At 43.9% G+C, this 19677-nt stretch overlaps 1 long non-coding RNA gene across 1 annotated transcript; it reads left to right on the forward strand.

The window, feature by feature from the left end:
* The first annotated feature begins 17448 nt into the window (after nt 1–17448).
* LOC311042128 lies at nt 17449–18542 on the forward strand. Its single transcript, XR_014600462.1, has 3 exons — nt 17449–17565; nt 18215–18333; nt 18441–18542. It is a non-coding gene; the product is annotated as an uncharacterized lncRNA (long non-coding RNA).
* The last annotated feature ends 1135 nt before the right edge of the window (nt 18543–19677 follow it).

Consider the following 19677-nt stretch of genomic DNA (forward strand, 5'->3'; position numbering starts at 1 on the left):
TACACCCTCGCCCAGGTGACCCAGCCGGGGTTGATCAAGTCCCGACTTACGCCCCAGGTAGTTACCCACGGTCAGTCCAGGGCAAGACAGTGCCACTCAATCCGCTTGTCCGGAACTATGCCGGGACTGGGGGAGAAGAGAGGCTCTGGCACGTGGAGGGGCTAGGCTCTGCATTATAGCATACTTATAATGCTTTGTAATCTTCTTATAACACTGTATAATTATAAGAACTCATAACTTTGGTGTGCTTCTCACTTTTGTCACTAGGTTGTGTCAACGCGTGCACACGCACACACACACACACACACACACACACACACACACACACACACACACACACACACACACACACACACACACACACACACACACACACACACACACACACACACACACACACACACACACACACTTGTTACAGGAAGACAGAGGCACAGAAACAACACATACACAAATAACACAATAAAAGAGGACCAGGGAAGGGGTAGCAACAAGACAGAGTGAAAGATTATGCCGTTGAAAGACAAAAGAGAGGAAAAGGTCAAGAGAGGGAGAGGAAAGGAAAGTGGAAGATCGAAGAGAGAGGGGGTGTTGCCAACTGCAGCCGCCTCCATACCTCAAGTCTCATTAACTTAATGGTCTCTATGGATGGAGGAGGGATGGAGGGATGAAGAGAAAGAGAGAAGGAGGGATGGAGAGGTGGAGGGATGGAGAGAAGGAGGAAGGGAGGGGTAGAGTGGTAAGTGGATGCAGGGCTGGTCTACTGCTCCTGACTCCACTCCACTACAGTGTAAATCATGTATGCAGGAGAGATGGGTTTGTACACTGTAAAATCTTCTTACTCTGAGAGTGTAGAAATTGATAAATTAACAACAGTGAGGTACTGGCCGTGTACCCTGCTTTATATCACTGTATTCATAATGATGTGCATAAATATCTATTTATAATCTTAAAGGGGATACACCATGAATTTCTTTTTTTTTTGGGCGGGGGGGGGGGGGGGTATTTTTTGGGCTCCCCAGTGTCTCTTGTACCCCAAAAAAATATATTTTTTTAACATTCAGTCATTCATTCTCATTTCAGAGATTTTCAGAATGGGCGGGTCTGAACAGGCCATCTCAGAATGGCAATGTTGCTTACAACACTTGCATTTCTGCCCATGTATTTTGACAGACAGAATTGCTCAGTAGCACCCCTCTGCCCAACAGGATGTTTTGGTATTGCAGCTGAAAGTGCTTTATAAGCCAGAGAGACGTTAGTTGGAATGAGTATATCTGAGGCTTGATTTAGGCTCAAACCTTTTGAAAAACGTTTGAGGGACATAAACAATATGATATTAAATATGATTATTATTTTTTAAATTCATGGTGTAGTCCCTTAATTCAAAACTGTTCTCAGGTCAGCGTTCATCACCTGAATCCATTTTATGTCCAACATGCCGCCCACTGCTCAGATCGAACCACTTACTCATTTCCTCCAGTGTGCCACAGTGCCACTTGTAGTGCTATTGTGTGGGTGACATGCCAGCCGTCAGCGCTGAAAGCATATCAGCCGCTATCGTCTGGTCTGTCCGACCGATGGCGCCGTACTCAGAGAGGGGGGGGTCACTACTCAGCCCTCGGTGTGACAGGAGGTGAGGGGCTGTGGGACTCTCAGAGAGAGGTCTGCTCATATGAGAGGGGCTATATGTGAGAACCACTTTCTGGAACATAGAACTGGAATTGATAGAAAGGGCATAGCCCCCTGATGCATCATTGTAATCTGGTGCGCTATAGAATTATGGCACTCCAGAATATTAGAATCAATATCGTCATGCTGGAGTTTTGGTGGTGCGGACAGGAGATGAGAATCATTGTTTAAACTGCCTAAATGCAAAAGCCTAAATAAGGCTTTTGCATTGGTAACACCTCTATTCACTGAGAGTGTCAAGCATTACATCTGCATGACTCTGGTTGTTGTTGTTGCTGGGATATTTGTCACTTTACATTTGCACATAATATGTCAAATTCTCTTCTGCATTTAACCCATCCTAACTATTAGGAGGATTGGGCACTATTAATACTGCACCCGGGGAGCAGTTAGGTAATAAGTGTCTGGCTCAGGGACACTTCAACTCATAGACTATGGGGGCGAACCGCGGCCTCTCTACCCACTCAGCTCCTGCGGCCCTCTGACGTGCATCTTGCGTACCCTGGCTGACAGACCGTTCAGCGTTGTTCATTTGAAAGGGAAAGCTCTTTCCATTTTTTTTAATGTTTTATTCTGAGGTCTGGAACTAGGCACAGCTGATGACTTGTAGCATGACAGGGCACAGACCACAGGGGCAAAGAGAGAGAGATAGAGAATAAGAGAGAGGAGAGAGGGAGGAAGAGGGAAATAGAGACTTGTAGCATGACAGGGCACAGACCACACGGGCAAAGAGAGAGAAAGCGGGAGAGACAGAAAGATTGATAGAGAAAGAGGCATGTATAGAGAAAGAGAGGGAGGGAGAGATGAAATAGAAGAGCGGTAGGCCTATGTGAAGTACAGTACTGGTAAATAGAGAGCGATACCATCGCTGCACCTACGAAGTAGAGAGATAATTCATAAGAGAGGAGATTTACTGTGAAATAAACAATTCTTCATCCCTGCCAGTAGCACCTTGATCACAGCTGTGTAAATCTAGAGGGGAAAGTATCTTTGGAGAATTGCTTAGCCACCATTACAGTAATTCAAGTTTGCAATTTCACATGCAAGGTTTTCAGGAAGTTAATGAGAAACAAACACACATGCACGCGCGTGTGCGCGCACACACACACACACACACACACACACACACACACACACACACACACACACACACACACACACACACACACACTGCCTCACATCCACACATCCGCACATAAACCCACACTGCGGGGACCATCTGACGAGGCCAAAGTGATGTTGGTTCCAGGGGACTGTGAGCCGGTCCCTCCACAGATGGGCCGGGGCCCTGCACCCTCTCCCTAATGTTCCATTCTGCAGCTGTGTGAGATTAGCTAGGTACCATCAATGCTAATTTGTGCTGATACAACCAAAACTTTTATTGAGATGCGAAAAAAGGGCAGAAAGAACCCCACCCCTGGTACATTGAGGATGTCTCCTTGAACATGCTGCAGTTGCCAGGGCGTGCTTCTGACAGAGGCTAGGGTGAATTCAACCCTTAAATGATCAATATAGATTACAGTATATACATAGGGATGATCATGCATGCATAGAAATGTGACACTTTGTTTGATATAACAATATTTGGCAAAATACTCAACATACTTGATAGCTTATTGTAGACTAGAGTTTGTGCAACCTTTCAATCTATTTTTGTTTTTTCCTCTGCTTCTTCCCTTCATGGCGAGCAGCAGAAGAAAGAACAAACAAACATTGGCATCTAGCTAGATAAAAACATAGATTTTAGAACCTCAAAATGTTGAAAACAAAAAAGGGAAAACGTTAGCAGGGAGACCATTTTTAATCTAGTTTTCAAACTTACACCACACACGGGGATGGGGTGCCTGGTGGCTCAGCCAGTCACAGACCACATGCTCTTTGTGAGTCACAAAAGGAACTGAGCTCAAATCCAACTCCAGTCATGTCTTGGATGTCTCTGTTCTCTCTCTCTACATTCTCCTCCTATCTAAATAAAACATTTAAAAATGGGCAAAAAACATGCAGAATGTGGAGGCTAATGGAGAGGATATGGAGACTGTAGTGAACAAAACATAATTGCAGTCTTGTGATCAAGACAATAATCATCCATAATTAAAAACCATAAGCAGGGTCAGCTTGATGACACACTATACATTTCTGTTTGTACATTTTCTATGCATCTAATATATGTTGCACATCTTCAGCAGATTGATATAATATAGTGGGCTTATAGTGGGACACGCACGCACGCACGCACGCACGCACGCACGCACGCACGCACGCACGCACGCACGCACGCACGCACGCACGCACGCACGCACACACACACACACACACACACACACACACACACACACACACACACACACACACATACACACACACACACACACACACACACACACACACACACACACACACACACACACACACACACACACACACACCACCCCACCCCACCCCACCCCACCCCCTCCCTAATATAATAATACTGAATATAATCCATTATTTATCAGATGCATTATGTCTCCCAAATAGGCTATTTTCCAATGGTAAGTAATATACACTAGAATGCCACTGGTGCAGTCACCTCACCACAATCCACCGCCAGAATAATGGGGAGGTTTGTTCACTTTATGAAATACTATTCATCACAACCGAGGCAAACAAATCTGATTTCAGCTGTGGAATAGTCACTGGCAGAGATATTGTTTCCATGCAAAACCAATAAGGGGGCATTATTGCCCACTCATGTGAATGCCTTGATCACATTATAAGGAGAATGCACTAAATAATATAACTGTCTGTGAGAGTGCCTTGTGACTGATACTGAATGGAGTGCTGAGCAGTCCTTGGGGTTTTAAGACTGAAACTCAAAAAATAAATGAATACAACTACCACAAGCAACTTGCAAAGACATAAGGCCCTATCTTCCCCCCGCTACAAAGCGGCACCAATGGGCAGCGCAATTGTCTATCTTCCAATCAGCGCAGTTGTAATTTTTACGGCTGGCGACCCCAAATATCAAATTATCTTGCGTCTATTTAGCGCTCATGGGCGTGTTGTTCTTAAAATGAGGTGTGGTCTGGAGCAAACAGGACGCACTGATAGGTGGTTCACAATATGCGCACAGTCGCACACTGATTACAATCAGAAACCATTCAATTTCAACACTCACATGCAACAATTTAGGTGACATTTCTGAGACATGGTTGTTTGAGGGTGAGGATTGAGGATTTTTTTTAATTAACTGGGCCATATTATCCATATTATATGGCAAGTGTGTGTTGCCATCAGCCAATTCGCCGTATGGTAGCCTACCGTAAAAAAAAAAAATCTAAAACGTAGATTCTTTGTGCTCAAATGGCACATGAACATCCATCATCCATCAATCCATCCATCTTCAACCGCTAATCCAGATTCGGGTCGTGGGGCAGCAGTTTCAGCAGAGAGCTCCAGACTACCCTTTCCTGAGCAACATTAGCCACTTCCTCTTGGGGAATCCAGAGGCGTTCCCAGGCCAGTGTGGAGACCAAGGACCCCCCATCTGGTCCTTGGTCTGCCACGCCACGGGGTGTCCTCCCAGTGGGAGACGTTCAGAAGGCATCCGTACTAGATGCCCGAACCACCTAAGCTGGCTCCTTTCCAAGTCAAGGAGCAGCGGCTCTACTCCGAGTCTCTCGCGGGTGACTGAACTTCTCACACTATCTCTAAGAGAGATACCAGCCACCCGTCTGAGAAAACTAATTTCGGCCACTTGTATCCCTGGCCTGAATCCTTTGGTCATGACCCACACTTCATGACCATAGGTGAGAGTAGGAACGAAGATTGCTCGGTAGACCGAGAGCTTTGCCTTCTGGCTCAGCTCTATTTTCGTCACAACAGTGCGGTACAGCGACTGCAATACCGTTCCTGCTGCTCCTATTCTCCGGCTGATCTCCTGTTCCGTCTTAAACTCCTTCACCTGGGGCAAAGTCTCATTCCCTAATTGGAGTGCTTTTTGCGGTTTCCTGCTGAGAACCATGTCCTCAGATTTGGAGATGCTGAACCTCACCCCGGCCGCCGCACACTCGACTGCAAACTGATCCAGTGGGAGTTGAAGGTCCACAGGACCACATCATCCGCAAAAAGCAGTGAAGCAACCCTTAGCTCACCAAACTGTATAACCTCTCCACCACGACTTCGCATCGAGATCCTATCCATGAATATCACAAACAGTAATGAGTAATGTGATGCCTCTGTAGTTGGCACACACCCTCTGGTCCCCCTTTTTGAAAAGGAGGAGATAAACAATTCGTCAATTTGGAAGTAACTCTTCATTAATCCTAATAAATGGAGTACAAGTTAAGTTCAGGAGGGAAGACCAAAGCTGAAGACAACCATGCACAACTCCTACCCAGCCTCGTGCCAACTCCGCCCCTCGTGCCATCTCCTGTTCACCAAGCAGTTGACAACTCAACCCCATGTCAATCACTCACCTCTTTAATCTACTGTAGCTGAAGACAACTCCTCCCTATGCCAAGCAGCGCAGTATTTAAACAGCTTTGCCAACATGGCAGCGAGCATATATTCTTGTAACCCTCCCCATATGTCTATATGACCCTCCCTCCTCCCCTCCCTTTTCCTTTCTTCTTCTATATTAATGCTGCTCCCATAGATGGTGGAATGTGCAATTTTCCTCAGCAGTTTACATCTCCAAATCCGTTGTTTACCTACATTGCGCTATGATGCAGGCGCAGCTGCTTCTTAAAGGTAATGGGAGTCGACACTGATTGTTTTAATTAATGTTACACCCCAAAAAACACCCCTGACTAATTCAGAGGCTTAATGCCACCCATTAGCGTTGTGTGCTGGTGTTAGCACACAGATAACTGGCAAAATAGGCCTGGACACAGCCCTATAGATCGTTGCGCAATAGATTGTTCATATACAGTAGTACACTTTGGTTCCAAACAACATACCTCGAAAACTACTGGTTGGATTTCAATAGAATCTGCTTTGCGCCTTCATTCTTCCCAGATGATGGCCCCTACTGATTTTGGTGACCCAGTGGCCTATAGTGTGAATGGTAATAACTCTCTGTATTTTTCGTGTTTTTATCCATGACTTTGATTGTTTGGACAGCAGTGGCTCGGGAGGTGAGCGGCTGTCTTGGTCCCTCCTGCGTGTCGAAGTGACCTTGAGCAAGACACTAACAGGTCTCGATGAGCAGCAGGTTTGTAGCTTGCATAGTTTCCTCCGCTGTCGGTGTGTGAATGTGTGTGTGAATGGATGAATGTGAAATACTGTACATTATAAACTTTATGAATGCAGTCCATTTATCAGTTATTTTTGGAAGCACGTTTGTTATGTTTTTTTTTTAAGCTTAACATCAAATAAATTAAATAAAGCATGAAATAAATAAATTCATGCTCCCAGAACCCTACCCTAACCCATGTCTTTTCCTCTAGCATCACCTTTAGGCCAGAAGGCACGTTGTACCCTTTTTATTTATAATGGTATCTTATTTTATTATCTTTATTTTTTTATTCTTTTTTTAAAGCTATTTTAAAGCTCATGGGCCTCTTGTCTCATCTACGCAAATTATAAAGTACCAGAGGTCCAAAAGTTATACTATTCTGCTGCGAATAGGGCTTTTTAGTCTTGTTGCACATTCTCTCTTATGCGCACATACAGAATGCATGCACGCACACACGCACGCATGCATGCATTCACAAACATGCACACCTTGCCCAGCTACAGATCCAGTTCTTAGTGGATAGCAGTAGCATTGTGTGTCTGTCTAATGACTACCTGCTGCCTAGCAGCACCACATATGGACGCTTCAAAGAAATGTGATTAACTACTGAGCCATGCTATTTAATCTTGGACACAATAAAAGCAATATCCAGGTAATACAATAACATTGTAGTAATGACTTCTGAGGGTCAAGCGTTTGCCATTAGCTGAATTTGGACAAATGCATTTATGGGATAAAGCACATGGCACATACTGTAACCACAACAACAGAAGTGGCATTCATTACAAATATATAAACTTGCCATCACAGGGGAATCTCTAACTTGTTATCCAATCTCCTGAGCTCCTGAAATAACAAAAAATTAAAACATGACTTAAAGAGCATGACGAACAAATGTAACCCCCACCCCCAAAAAGTGAATCCAGCAACTTTATATTGTTTTGGTTTTGAGTGCAGGCACTGGTCAACAGAAGATGAAGAAGTCATGATCGCAAAATCTGACCTCACAAGTGGTGACTGAAGAAGGTTGAGATGCATTCTGATGCTAGGTGCGAAATCCATTTAAACTTGATATACTTAGACACGATTTGGATAAATCTGCAGACAAGACATTGGTCTGAACAGGGTCTCATCTCTCTCTCTCTGTTCGTCTGTCACTCAAAGGAACACCCTCCCTTGTTTCCCTCTCCCATTTCCCATTTCCCCCCTTTTCCTTCTGTCTTACTCTGTGGCAATTATCATCCTGGTGCTTTTCCTCCCTCCGTCTGACACATCCACAGAGTGTGTGAGTATTCATCAGGGCTGTTTAACCCTTTCAATGCCCCTCCCCCCCACCACCGAAATTGGAAGACATGCAGCCAGGAAATGTCACAGAGCCAGGCTAGTTGTCAGCAACTACCATCCCACCACCCTCTTCTCCTCCTCCTCCTCCTCCTCCACCACCACCACCCCCCAATCACAGACGAGCTGATCAGACAGGGAGCGGGCGTTGTTGATGAGAAGAATTCACTAATTGTTTGATTATACAGATCTCCACCATAATGAATCGCTACTCCGCGGTTCGGGAACACGGTGTGCAACCAGAATTACCACCCCAACACTCAAGCTGTGAAAGTTGATTACTCATTAGTGGGTGACTGAGTGGCACAAACAACCTCGTCGCCCCCTTCACGTACCCCTCCAGAGTTTTTTTTCCTACTGTACGTATGTTGTAATTGCAGTACAGTATGTTGCGACACAGAAGATTGACCATGTTCACACGGGGTAGGGTTTCCACCCCGACGCCTGCATCGTTCGAGTGGGATGGAAGAGCAACATGGCCGCCGTGTGTCAATGGCCCAGGCACTCAAATAGGTGTCTTCGTTTCACACAAAGCCACAGTGAGCGAAGGTCGAAGGAGCGTGTGTTTGTGCGTGTGTGTGTGTGGAAAAACTGATGCATACAGTATGTATTTTTGCTTACAGGGTGTATGCTTTCATGTGTGTGTGTGTGTGTGTGTGTGTGTGTGTGTGTGTGTGTGTGTGTGTGTGTGTGTGTGTGTGTGTGTGTGTGTGTGTGTGTGTGTGTGTGTGTGTGTTGTGTGCACGTGCATGTGAGTGCGTGCATGTGTGCATGCATGTGAGTGTGCTTTAGGTTGTGTACATGGGTGGATCTTGTGTGTGTGCTTGCGAGCGTGCGTGCGTGCATGCTTGTGTGCGTATGTGTGCGTGTGCACGCGCGCGTGTGCGTGTGTGTGTGTATGTGCGTGTGCACGTGCAGGCATACTATCTGCCACTGCTGCAACAAGACAAAAGTTAATGAGGTTTGAAGGCTGTTGTGGCAGCAGCAGCCTCTTCTTTGTCTGTCTCTGCTGTCTCCTGCCCAGGCCTTTATTATTAACAGGATAATGCAGCAAGGGCCTTTAAGTGTGCAGCTGCAGGCAGAGAGAGAGAGAGAGAGAGAGAGAAAGAGAGAGAGAGAGAGAGAGAGAGAGGGAGAGAGAGTGACGGGAGGGGAAAGAGAAAGGGGGATGAGAAAGGTATGCAGGGATAGAAAGAGCAGGTAGAAAAGAGACACCTAGGGGGAGGGAGTTGAGAAGAGATTTGAAATGAAAGATAGTGCCACGGGAGGCATAGAGACAGGGAACGGCGAGAGGGACAGAGATGGATGGGGGAGATTTAGTGGACACAACACAAGAAAGGGTCCCCCATAAAGGTCCAGCTTTACAACCCCAGGGTGAAATTAACAGTCAAGATTTTGCTGTGATGAGTTTCAAGTCGGCATGGAAAGGCATCGACTCAATTCGTAGAGCTTGGAGACATGCAGGATTTAAGATTATGAAATGAACACCAGGCTGACAAACTACTCATGTCTGTTTTAGTTTGTCTTATACGTTGTGCAAATGACAGTAAATTGCTATTTAGAAAATCCATCTTTCAGCTCACTGTTCCAATATATAGCAGCCTACATGTATGCTTTAAAAAGAAACTGCGTCACAGCACACAGTTGTTACACACAAAAAGACCCCCCTCCTTTAAAATAATAACCGTTGAGCTCATCTGGAGCTAAAACGGACAGGGCTTTTTTCTTCTCCTTTGTACCGACCAATTAGTAACCTGTTAATTGGCGCAGGTGCACTTGTCTGAAACGTGGGGCATTGTTATTTATTAAACGATCTCTGTGGACCTCCCGTTGGCTGAAATTAGCCCTCCTCTCGGCCAATCATGGGTCTCAGGTGTGAGCGTTGTGGCCAAGACAGGTGCCTGTTAGTGTGTACATTGTAATTAGGCTGTGGCCATAATACCTCTCTCTCTCTCTCTCTCTCTCTCTCTCTCTCTCTCTCTCTCTCTCTCTCTCTCTCTCTCTCCCCCCAATAAAACTATTCGTCCATCCATTGTCCCCACCTCTCTCCTGTCTGTATCTCTGTGCTGTGTGTGTGTGTGTGTGTGTGTCTCTGTCTCTTTCTGTCTTTCTCCTCTTCCTCCTGGACATATATGTGCTCCCTGTCTTTGTCAACCTCTGTCCTACATCTCCATTTCAGTCACTAATTATTCACTTTTTAATGGTTACATCTATTATTGTGATCATGCATATTTCTTTCTATCTATCTACTGTATCTATCTACAGTATCTATCTATCTATCTATCTATCTATCTATCTATCTATCTATCTATCTATCTATCTATCTATCTATCTATCTATCTATCTATATCTATATATCTATCTATCTATCTATCTATCTATCTACAAAATACATACATATTTACAGTATATATACTGTGCATACTATACACACAGTATAATACTGTATACACACATAGTGTATACAGTACATGCATGATCATAATTCCACCACTACAGTTTGTGTGTGTCTGTACAGCAGGTGTATTTTGTCCTCCCCTCTCTCTGCCTCTGTTTGTCCATGTGTCTACTCACTGTATGTATGTGTGTGTGTGTGTGTGTGTGTGTGTGTGTGTGTGTGTGTGTGTGTGTGTGTGTGTGTGTGTGTGTGTGTGTGTGTGTGTGTGTGTGTGTGTGTGCGTGCGCGTTTCCTCTCTGTCATGCTGTGTGTCTGTCTGTCTGTTATCCTCCCCGTCTCTGACAAAGCCTGGACATTAATACAGGAGGGTAGGGGACCATCAGTCATAATGATGGACAGCTGTTTGTGTGTGTGTGTGTGTGTGTGTGTGTGTGTGTGTGTGTGTGTGTGTGTGTGTGTGTGTGTGTGTGTGTGTGTGTGTGTGTGTGTGTGTGTGTGTGTGTGTGTGTGTGTGTGTGTGTGTGTGTGTTAGCGACGAGGGGACCTCCAGCATAGCAGTTACCTGCTGAGAGGATGTTGGAGGAGGGGGGAGGGTAGCTAGAGGAGGGAAGGAGGGACCTGACTGGCTCATGCTGGGAGCTCCAGTTCCCAACCAGCACACAAAACAACACAATAATCACTGTCTACTACGCAGCCTGCATGGTTACTGAGGGATAAAGACAATTTGTTATTTTTCTTTTCTTTTTCTTTAATCGATATTTTTAAATCAATCCTGAACCAGAATGAACATATAACGCTATTCTCATTTGGTAGTGTAGCAGAGTAGCCCTGCTGCACCCCTGTCTGAAGCCCAGAAGCCTAATTATCTCCCTTAATTGGCCAAAGGGCAATTCCCCTCTGGCTGAGATGTTTGTTTTCCCACCCAGAAGAATTGCGTTTGAATCCAAATGGTTACAGGGGCTTGTCCAGATTAGGTTTGTAGTCATGGAGTCGTGGTCAGGGTCAAATGGTGGTGAAGGTAGCAGAGTAGTCCTGCCTGAGGCCAAGAAGCCTAATTGTTAGCATCAAAATGCGTGAAGCAAAATAGCGTTTGCTGTTTTTTAATTTGCTGAAAAGTAACTGTTTTGGACATATGAGGTTCCCACCCAACAGAGACGTAATAATGTCTTTCTTGGCTAAGGGGAATTCCCCTTTGCATGAGCGGTAATTGTCCCGGGGCTCGAATCGAATTGACTGGATATATCACGCCCATATTAACATTTTTAACCATATCAGTATCGGCAGCTACGGACACCAATATGTACAACTCTTTAGTAAACAGAAATGTAATTTTCCAGTCAGGTTAAAGTTATTTTTGTGGGGTTCTCTCTTCTGATAGGATCAAATTGGTGCATACCTTGAGGCTATGTTCAGCAACCAATGCGGACAGGTCGATAATGTCTGAATAAACAAATTCGATCTGATCACTTGCATATAACAATGTGGACAGTCAGTCCAAAAGATCGTATTTGAGAAAGAAAATTGGATTAGCCTGCTGTCTGAACAATCCTTAGTGGGTGCCGTAAGGCAACAGGATGCTTCCTCAGCAGTCAACAAGACATATATCAAACGTCATAAAAAAATGGAGATGCTATAAGTTAACCAGTGGGGTGAAATTAAGGTGAAAATGTCATTTAAGCGGGCCAATGATTGTAAATAATTCAAAGTCAATTGTGAATATGGAATTTGGAGAGCTTGTAGATTAAACGCCAACACACATGCCATCCACTGAGGTAAAAAATTAGAACATAACGCAACGTAACCATATTCCTTAGTGTATCTGGAACATACATGTACAGCGGTCTTACCATAAACATATGTGGAAGTTAGGATGGATTTCGCTAACTGAATTGCTAATTATGTTTCATGCGTGTTTTGCAATAAGGTTGACTGGGTGGGGAGGAAATAAACATACTGGATTTTGAAGCCAGAAATAACTTAAAGTAGATCTATATAATAAATTGCGTAAGCTAACACGTTTCCTATAGCCTTGGACTACTGCAATGAAAAATGGCTAACATCTCTACTGAAATATCGATGCACGGTCATGTTGCCCCATTTATTGTTGAATTAAATATGAAACTGTCATATTTAATTGTCCTCCCCGCAACGCAATGTTGTTTGCCCATGTGGCTCGTAACAATAGGCAAAGTTAAGACATGCTTACTCTAGGTGTTAAATAATGTGCGCACAATTGTGCTTTGTGGTTTAGTAAATCATACAAAGGGAGTCCCGATTAATCTCTTCCATTTTTTTTCCTACTGACATACCTCAAAATAAATTTTAATTAGGGTAAAAGTGCAAAATGTCACTTTCTTCCAAGTTCCTCACGTGCTAAATGTGTGTGCACCTGGTTAGTGCATCAGAATGTAATTGCTCTTGTCATATACTGTAGCCTATGTGGAACTGCATTAACACCGCAAATGTTTCATTGATCTACAGCTGTGTATGGTCTGCGATGCACGGCAGACGGGTGTCTGCATACTGTATGTGTGTGTGTGTGTGTGCTTGCGTGCATGCGTGTCTGTGTGCATACGTGCACGTAAATGTGGACAGTAAATCTGTGCGTGCGTGCGTGCGTGCGTTCGTGCGTGCGTGCCTGCGTGCGTGCGTGCGTGCGTGCGTGCGTGCGTGCGTGCGTGCGTGCGTGCGTGCGTGCGTGCGTGCGTGCGTGCGTGCGTGCGTCTGCTGGGGCCTCACAGAGAGGGATGGGTGATATTCCATTTATTACTGATTTAGCCCCAAAACTTCAGTGTAGGATAGTAAAACTCTACTTAGTAGTAGAGTTTACTACATCTATTCAGTCATGTACAAGCAGTCACATCCCTTCATTTTCATTCGTAGCTAGGTCATAGTCTTCATAGTGTGTGTGTGTGTGTGTGTGTGTGTGTGTGTGTGTGTGTGTGTGTGTGTGTGTGTGTGTGTGTGTGTGTGTGTGTGTGTGTGTGTGTGTGTGTGTGTGTGCGCGCGCGTGTGTGTGTGTGAAGTATTATTCTCCCATCCCCTATGTGGACATGGCCTACATTTTCACAAGACACATGGCACTGAAACGCAAAGATCTAATATGGCACAGAGGACAGAACAATCCAAGTGTATGAATCCCAGTGCTCTTCCATGTGCCATTTATTCACATCCATCACTTTTAGTGCGGAGCATCGGGAACCTGGGAGACTGGTTAATTTATTAGCCATCTTCCTGCTCAGTGGGCAGGGAGAGCCAGAGCAAAAACCAGGCAGGAATAAATACAGATTCAAGACAGACAGGGAGAGTCAAGACAACAGTGAGAACCTTTTAGACATGATGAAAAGTACAGGAGAGTGGCATCATGAATGGAATTCAAACCATCACCCAAAAAGTGCAATTTTTTTTTTCTTCTGCAGAACTTTTTGAAAGAAATGTGAATTCTCCACTAAGTTCATTAGTATGTTTGAGAAACCACATATTCTCCACTAAATTGTTAAGAATGTTTGAGAAAACATGAATTCTCCATAAATTCAGAGACAACTGTCGTTGCTCAAACAGCAACATTGCTCATTATTAAAGGCGCCTCCATCCCATCATCCACCTGTAGGCTCACATTCTAGATTTCCCTAGCATGGGCAGAAGTTTACTATCATCACTCCCTCCTCTTTCATGTATTCTTTTTTAAGATTTTAGGTGTATGCTTGCAGGGAATGACATGTTCAGAGCCTAGACACTAAATCAACTCTGTATAATACAGTATATTATGGCTGAACTGCTATTTGTAACTGCAAGGGTGGACATGTGCAAGGCGAAATAGTCACATGACCAGCTCACCAATCACAGTTTCTCCTTGGGTGGCATGTTGTGTTGAGTTTCCATGCCTTTCTCTGCAATGAAGAGAGAGAAAGAGAGAGAGAGAGAGAGAGAAGAAGGAAGGTATTTATATCGAGAAAGCAATGCTATCAAAAGAGAACACGTGTGAAGAGAAATTGAGAAACACTAAGAAATGGGAAGTGAGCTAGCAAGAAAAGCAGGGAGAGAGAGAGAGAGAGAGAGAGAGAGAGAGAGAGAGAGAGAGAGAGAGAGAGAGAGAGAGAAGAGAGAGAGAAGAAAGAGAGTGAGAGGGAGGGAGTCAGGAGAAAGGTGGAAGGCCCATTCTCCTCCTTCTTTTAAAGAAACAGAATGACAGCAATGTAGGAAGACAACTGCTCCTAACAGACCATCCTCATACACGCACACACACACACACACACACACACACACACACACACACACACACACACACACACACACACACACACACACACACACACACACACACACACACACACACACACACACACACACACACACACACACACACACACACACATATAGCTGTCATACAAGCAGACAGCTCTGTGGGACCTATCAGGAAAGCATGAGAGAAAGCACCTGGGTCAAGAGCGCACACACACACACACGCACGCACTCTCGCACGCATGTATGCACACCCACACGCACGCGTGCACACACACACACACACACACACACACACACACACACACACACACACACACACACACACACACACACACACACACACACACACACACACACACACACACACAACAATACAATAACACTGAAAAGCATTATTCTGCTCAACTATTCCACCTGATCAGCTTCTATTACACCTTTGTTTTCTAAGTGTATGTGCACCCACATCTGAGAAAACAACACCTTTCTACAGGAATCCTACACAGTAGGTAATCATCATCATGCCAGGCCGTACGGCTGGAGACAATGTTTTCACCCCTGTCCGTCCGTGTCCATCAGTGTCCGTAGGTCTGTGTCTGTGTCTGTGAGCGGCCAATCTCCGGCACCGCTAGACCAATTAGCGTGAAACTTTGCATGCACACTCCCGGAAGGCCAAGGAAGAACCTCTGCCCCAAGTTTTTCCACACAGGCCTGTTATAGCACCACCATGAGGCCGATTTTTGCTAAACCCGTTTTTATATTACCAGCGATTTTGTCCAAACCTCACGCAAATCGGTACACATTATCTCTATTTCGGTCCGATTTGTCATATTCCTTTCTGATTATCTACGATCGGCTTCCAAAATTGTGGCCCATTTTGCACAAAATGCCTCAAATGATGAACGCAGTGGCTGATAGCCTTGAAACCTTGCACACACATTCCCACTAGGCCAAGGAAGAAATGCGATCCTACATTTTTTAAATCGGCCTCATGGTTGCGCTATTCACGCGATTCACGTTTTGACCTATAGCTATTGAACCATAGGTCATACAATCAAAAATCTTTTGTTGTGTTGTCCCGTGTTGTGTGGTGCCATGGTGTGTGCTGTGCTGTGAAGTGTAGTTTTTTTTATGGCGTTGTGCTGTGCTGTGCTGTGCTGTGCTGTGCTGTCACTGCAAGAAAAGAGGCATTAATGGGCATTTTTGGGCATTTACAGTTGCTCAGTAAACCTGCAGTTTGCTGGTGTTTTTGTACGTAATTGGAAATTTACAGTTGAAAATGTTTACTGTGAAATACGTCTATATACTTTGGAAATCAGTGATTTACCGTTCCTCTGCCAGACAAAGACCCAGCAGGAGACTGGCCATTTCCTTTGACATCCAAATTCACTCTTTGTTTAAAGAGGGGGTCTCTCTCTCCCTCTCCCCATTACCAAAGCAAAAATGGAACAAAACAAAACTATACTTTTCAATGTTTTTGTTAAGGGCTTAAAAAAGGGCTTCATTTGTTAATCTTTTTTTTATATATAATCTAAGTGAATAAGAATATTTCCCATATCTGTTCACCGAATAGGTGACTGACTTAATGGTGTGTGTGTGTGTGTGTGTGTGTGTGTGTGTGTGTGCGTGCGTGCGTGCGTGCGTGCGTGCGTGCGTGTGTCCACCTTTGCCTGTGTGTCACGCTTGGGCCCTGGGCCAGACTTCGGACATGTCTGCTTTATGTGCTGCTGCGGGTATCTTACCTACTGTACATTGTTACGACCTGGCTCGTAGGCCATAACAAAAAGGAGGAAGACACACGGCTGGTTTAAAAGTGTATACAATAATATCATATATTTAACTTAAATATAACAAAGAATGGCATGGAGTGTGTTAGTCTGTAGAATCAGTAAGTGAGTGGATGTGTGCAAACCAAAGACTAAACTGAAGAAGACCAAATTAGTTGCTGCTATATCGCTGTTGTCGAAAAGAAACCTCTTATCTCCATATTCAAACTTATGTTTTTTATTAGATAAACACCCTACTTCTTCATACTACAGCGTCACACAAAAGCATCAAATGCTTTTTTTAAATGGAATCCTGAAAAGTAACTGTTTTGGACACAAGTTTTTCAGAAAACCCAATGCCCAGCCTGCAGGACCTGTGGGAAGACACTCAAAGACAGACAGGGGAGTAGCCTAAGCAAGCGAGCTTGCTTGAGGTGTGAAGGGGGAGTGTGTGTGTGTGTGTGTGTGTGTGTGTGTGTGTGTGTGTGTGTGTGTGTGTGTGTGTGTGTGTGTGTGTGTGTGTGTGTGTGTGTGTGTGTGTGTGTGTGTGTGTGTGTGTGTGTGTGTGTGTGTGTGTGTGTGTGTGTGTGTGTGTGTGTGTGTGTGTGTGTGAGACAGAGAGAGAGAGAGAGAGACGGGTGTTCATTTACAGCAGCACAGGTTATGTTGATAAAGGCTGGTGATGTTTTCTTTTATGCATTATTGCACATTTACCTTAAGACAGGCAAGCCCATTGTATTTAGTATTCAGTTAGTATTTTATTGTTATTTATTTATTGTTTATTTGGTCAGGCATTTCTCAGGACAGCTAAAGGTCCTTATTTGGGCCCTTCCAGGACCCCATTGAGTCCCTTTGTTCACCAAATTCAAATCAGAAAAGGAGCCAAGCAGAGAGGAGTGAAAACTAAGAAAGTAAGTGGATTTACATGCTGTACAGATCTCTTTAAGTTATAGATTATTGTGTATTCCTTTGTTTGATTTTGATTGAATACTTTATTAGCAGTTTGCTAAAAAAAAGAGCAAGTAACCTACAGTTCAATACAAGGTCTGCTAAGAGGATTTTAAACCCCAAAAAGCCTATGGCTTGTTTACATCAAGCTAAACACAAGCTAAACTTTATTTTCATGCTGTTTTATGCTGCTCAGTTTGGGTATTCTTCCTGCTTGTCTTGGTTGAATTATTATAGTATGCTAGCTAAGCTATTAGCTGAAACTTTTACATGTGCTACAACATATTTATTGATTTGTTTTATTTTATCTAAGTAGGTAATTGTGTTAGCCTTTCACATACAGTTCAAAAGCTTAAATGCTAGGTTTTGATGGAGGCTTTGAACAGGTCGGGGGTGGGGTGGAGGTGTCTACAGTCTGCAGTCTGCACTCTGAAACTGGCTTCTCTGGAATCAAGTCAACTAACATATACTGCTTTTTAGACTTTTACTGGGGCCAGTTAAACATTGCAGTCACATGTAGGTTCTCTTTTAGAGCAGTGTAGATGTGGAATTGTGTTGTTTGTGTAGATAAACAACTAAATAGATCCTAATTGTGTTTTCCTTGTATTTCAGCGGCTTGCAGGACTCTCTTTGAGTCTCTGAGAAGAAGCCATCGCCTGGACCAACCAGAGAATGCTGACCAGAAGAAAAAGATGAATGCCTCAATGAAGAGCCGACAGAGAAGATTGAGGGTAAGTTATATGGAACTGTTTGTAAGATGTTTTTTTGTTTTACATTCTGTGTTCCTGTAATAATGGTAATGTAATACATAATTTAATTGCTATTCTATGTTTTACAGTTGATGACCACCAGGACTGCATGTCTGGAGTCTGATGGAGAAAGGGCCGTGTGGGCGCACGCAGGCCCAGATGAAGAGGACGGCATCGTAGATGGACGGGCGGTGTGGATTGTTTCATCTCCACCCGAGAGAGATGAGGAGCTTTCTGCTTTATGCCAGGTGCTTCAGGAGAGGAAAGACAACCGAATAGACCCGCGTTCCCTTCATCACCACCGCGTGCGGCGAGACACACTGGCACAGAACAGCTCATTTTTAGCTCTCTTACACAGTAACTAAGTTGTCCAGTTTGGTGGAGGGACTCCAAAGACAAGAGAGGCCGTTCAGCGAGACACTGCCTGAGAGACAGAACTACAATTTCTTTTTGTTATTATTGTCCCCTTTGTGGGAGTTTTGTACAACTTCTGGGGGTCCCTGGAAAAAAACATTTGGAGATGGGGATTTTTTTTTTACTGTTTTAGAAGATATTTGTAGAATCCCCAGAAACAAAGATTTGAGTAACAAATGTTCGCTTTAAGAAAATATATATATTCAAAGATTTGCACAAATTTTCCACGATTTTGGAGCAGATTTGGTTCCATTTGTACACTCTCAGAGTTACAGACCCGTAAGGGTCCATTTGGTTCCATTTGTACACTCTCAGAGTTACAGACCCATAAGGGTCCATTTGGTTCCTATCCATCATTTAGCTGGGGACCCCCTGGAACCCCCTCAAGGACCCCTGGGGATTTTTTGTTTTTACTGTTTTAGAAGATATTTGTAGAATCCCCAGAAACAAAGATTTGAGTAACAAATGTTCGCTTTAAGAAAATATATATATTCAAAGATTTGCACACATTTTCCACGATTTTGGAGCAGATTTGGTTCCATTTGTACACTCTCAGAGTTACAGACCCATAAGGGTCCATTTGGTTCCTATCCATCATTTAGCTGGGGACCCCCTGGAACCCCCTCAAAGACCCCGGGGGATTTTTTTTTTACTGTTTTAGAAGATATTTGTAGAATCCCCAGAAACAAAGATTTGAGTAACAAATGTTCGCTTTAAGAAAATATATATATATTCATATGTTGTTTTTTTTATCAATAAACACAATTTACCTGACTGAGATTGTTGCCTATTTGTTTTCAGAATCATGTATGTATGTGTGTGTGTGTGTGTGTGTGTGTGTGTGTGTGTGTGTATATAACTAAATAAATGCATACATAACATATAAATATATATATATATATATATATATAT

This window comes from Gymnoscopelus microlampas (assembly GCF_963454915.1).
Source record: "Gymnoscopelus microlampas genome assembly, chromosome: 3".
Classification (NCBI taxonomy): Eukaryota; Metazoa; Chordata; class Actinopteri; order Myctophiformes; family Myctophidae; genus Gymnoscopelus; species Gymnoscopelus microlampas.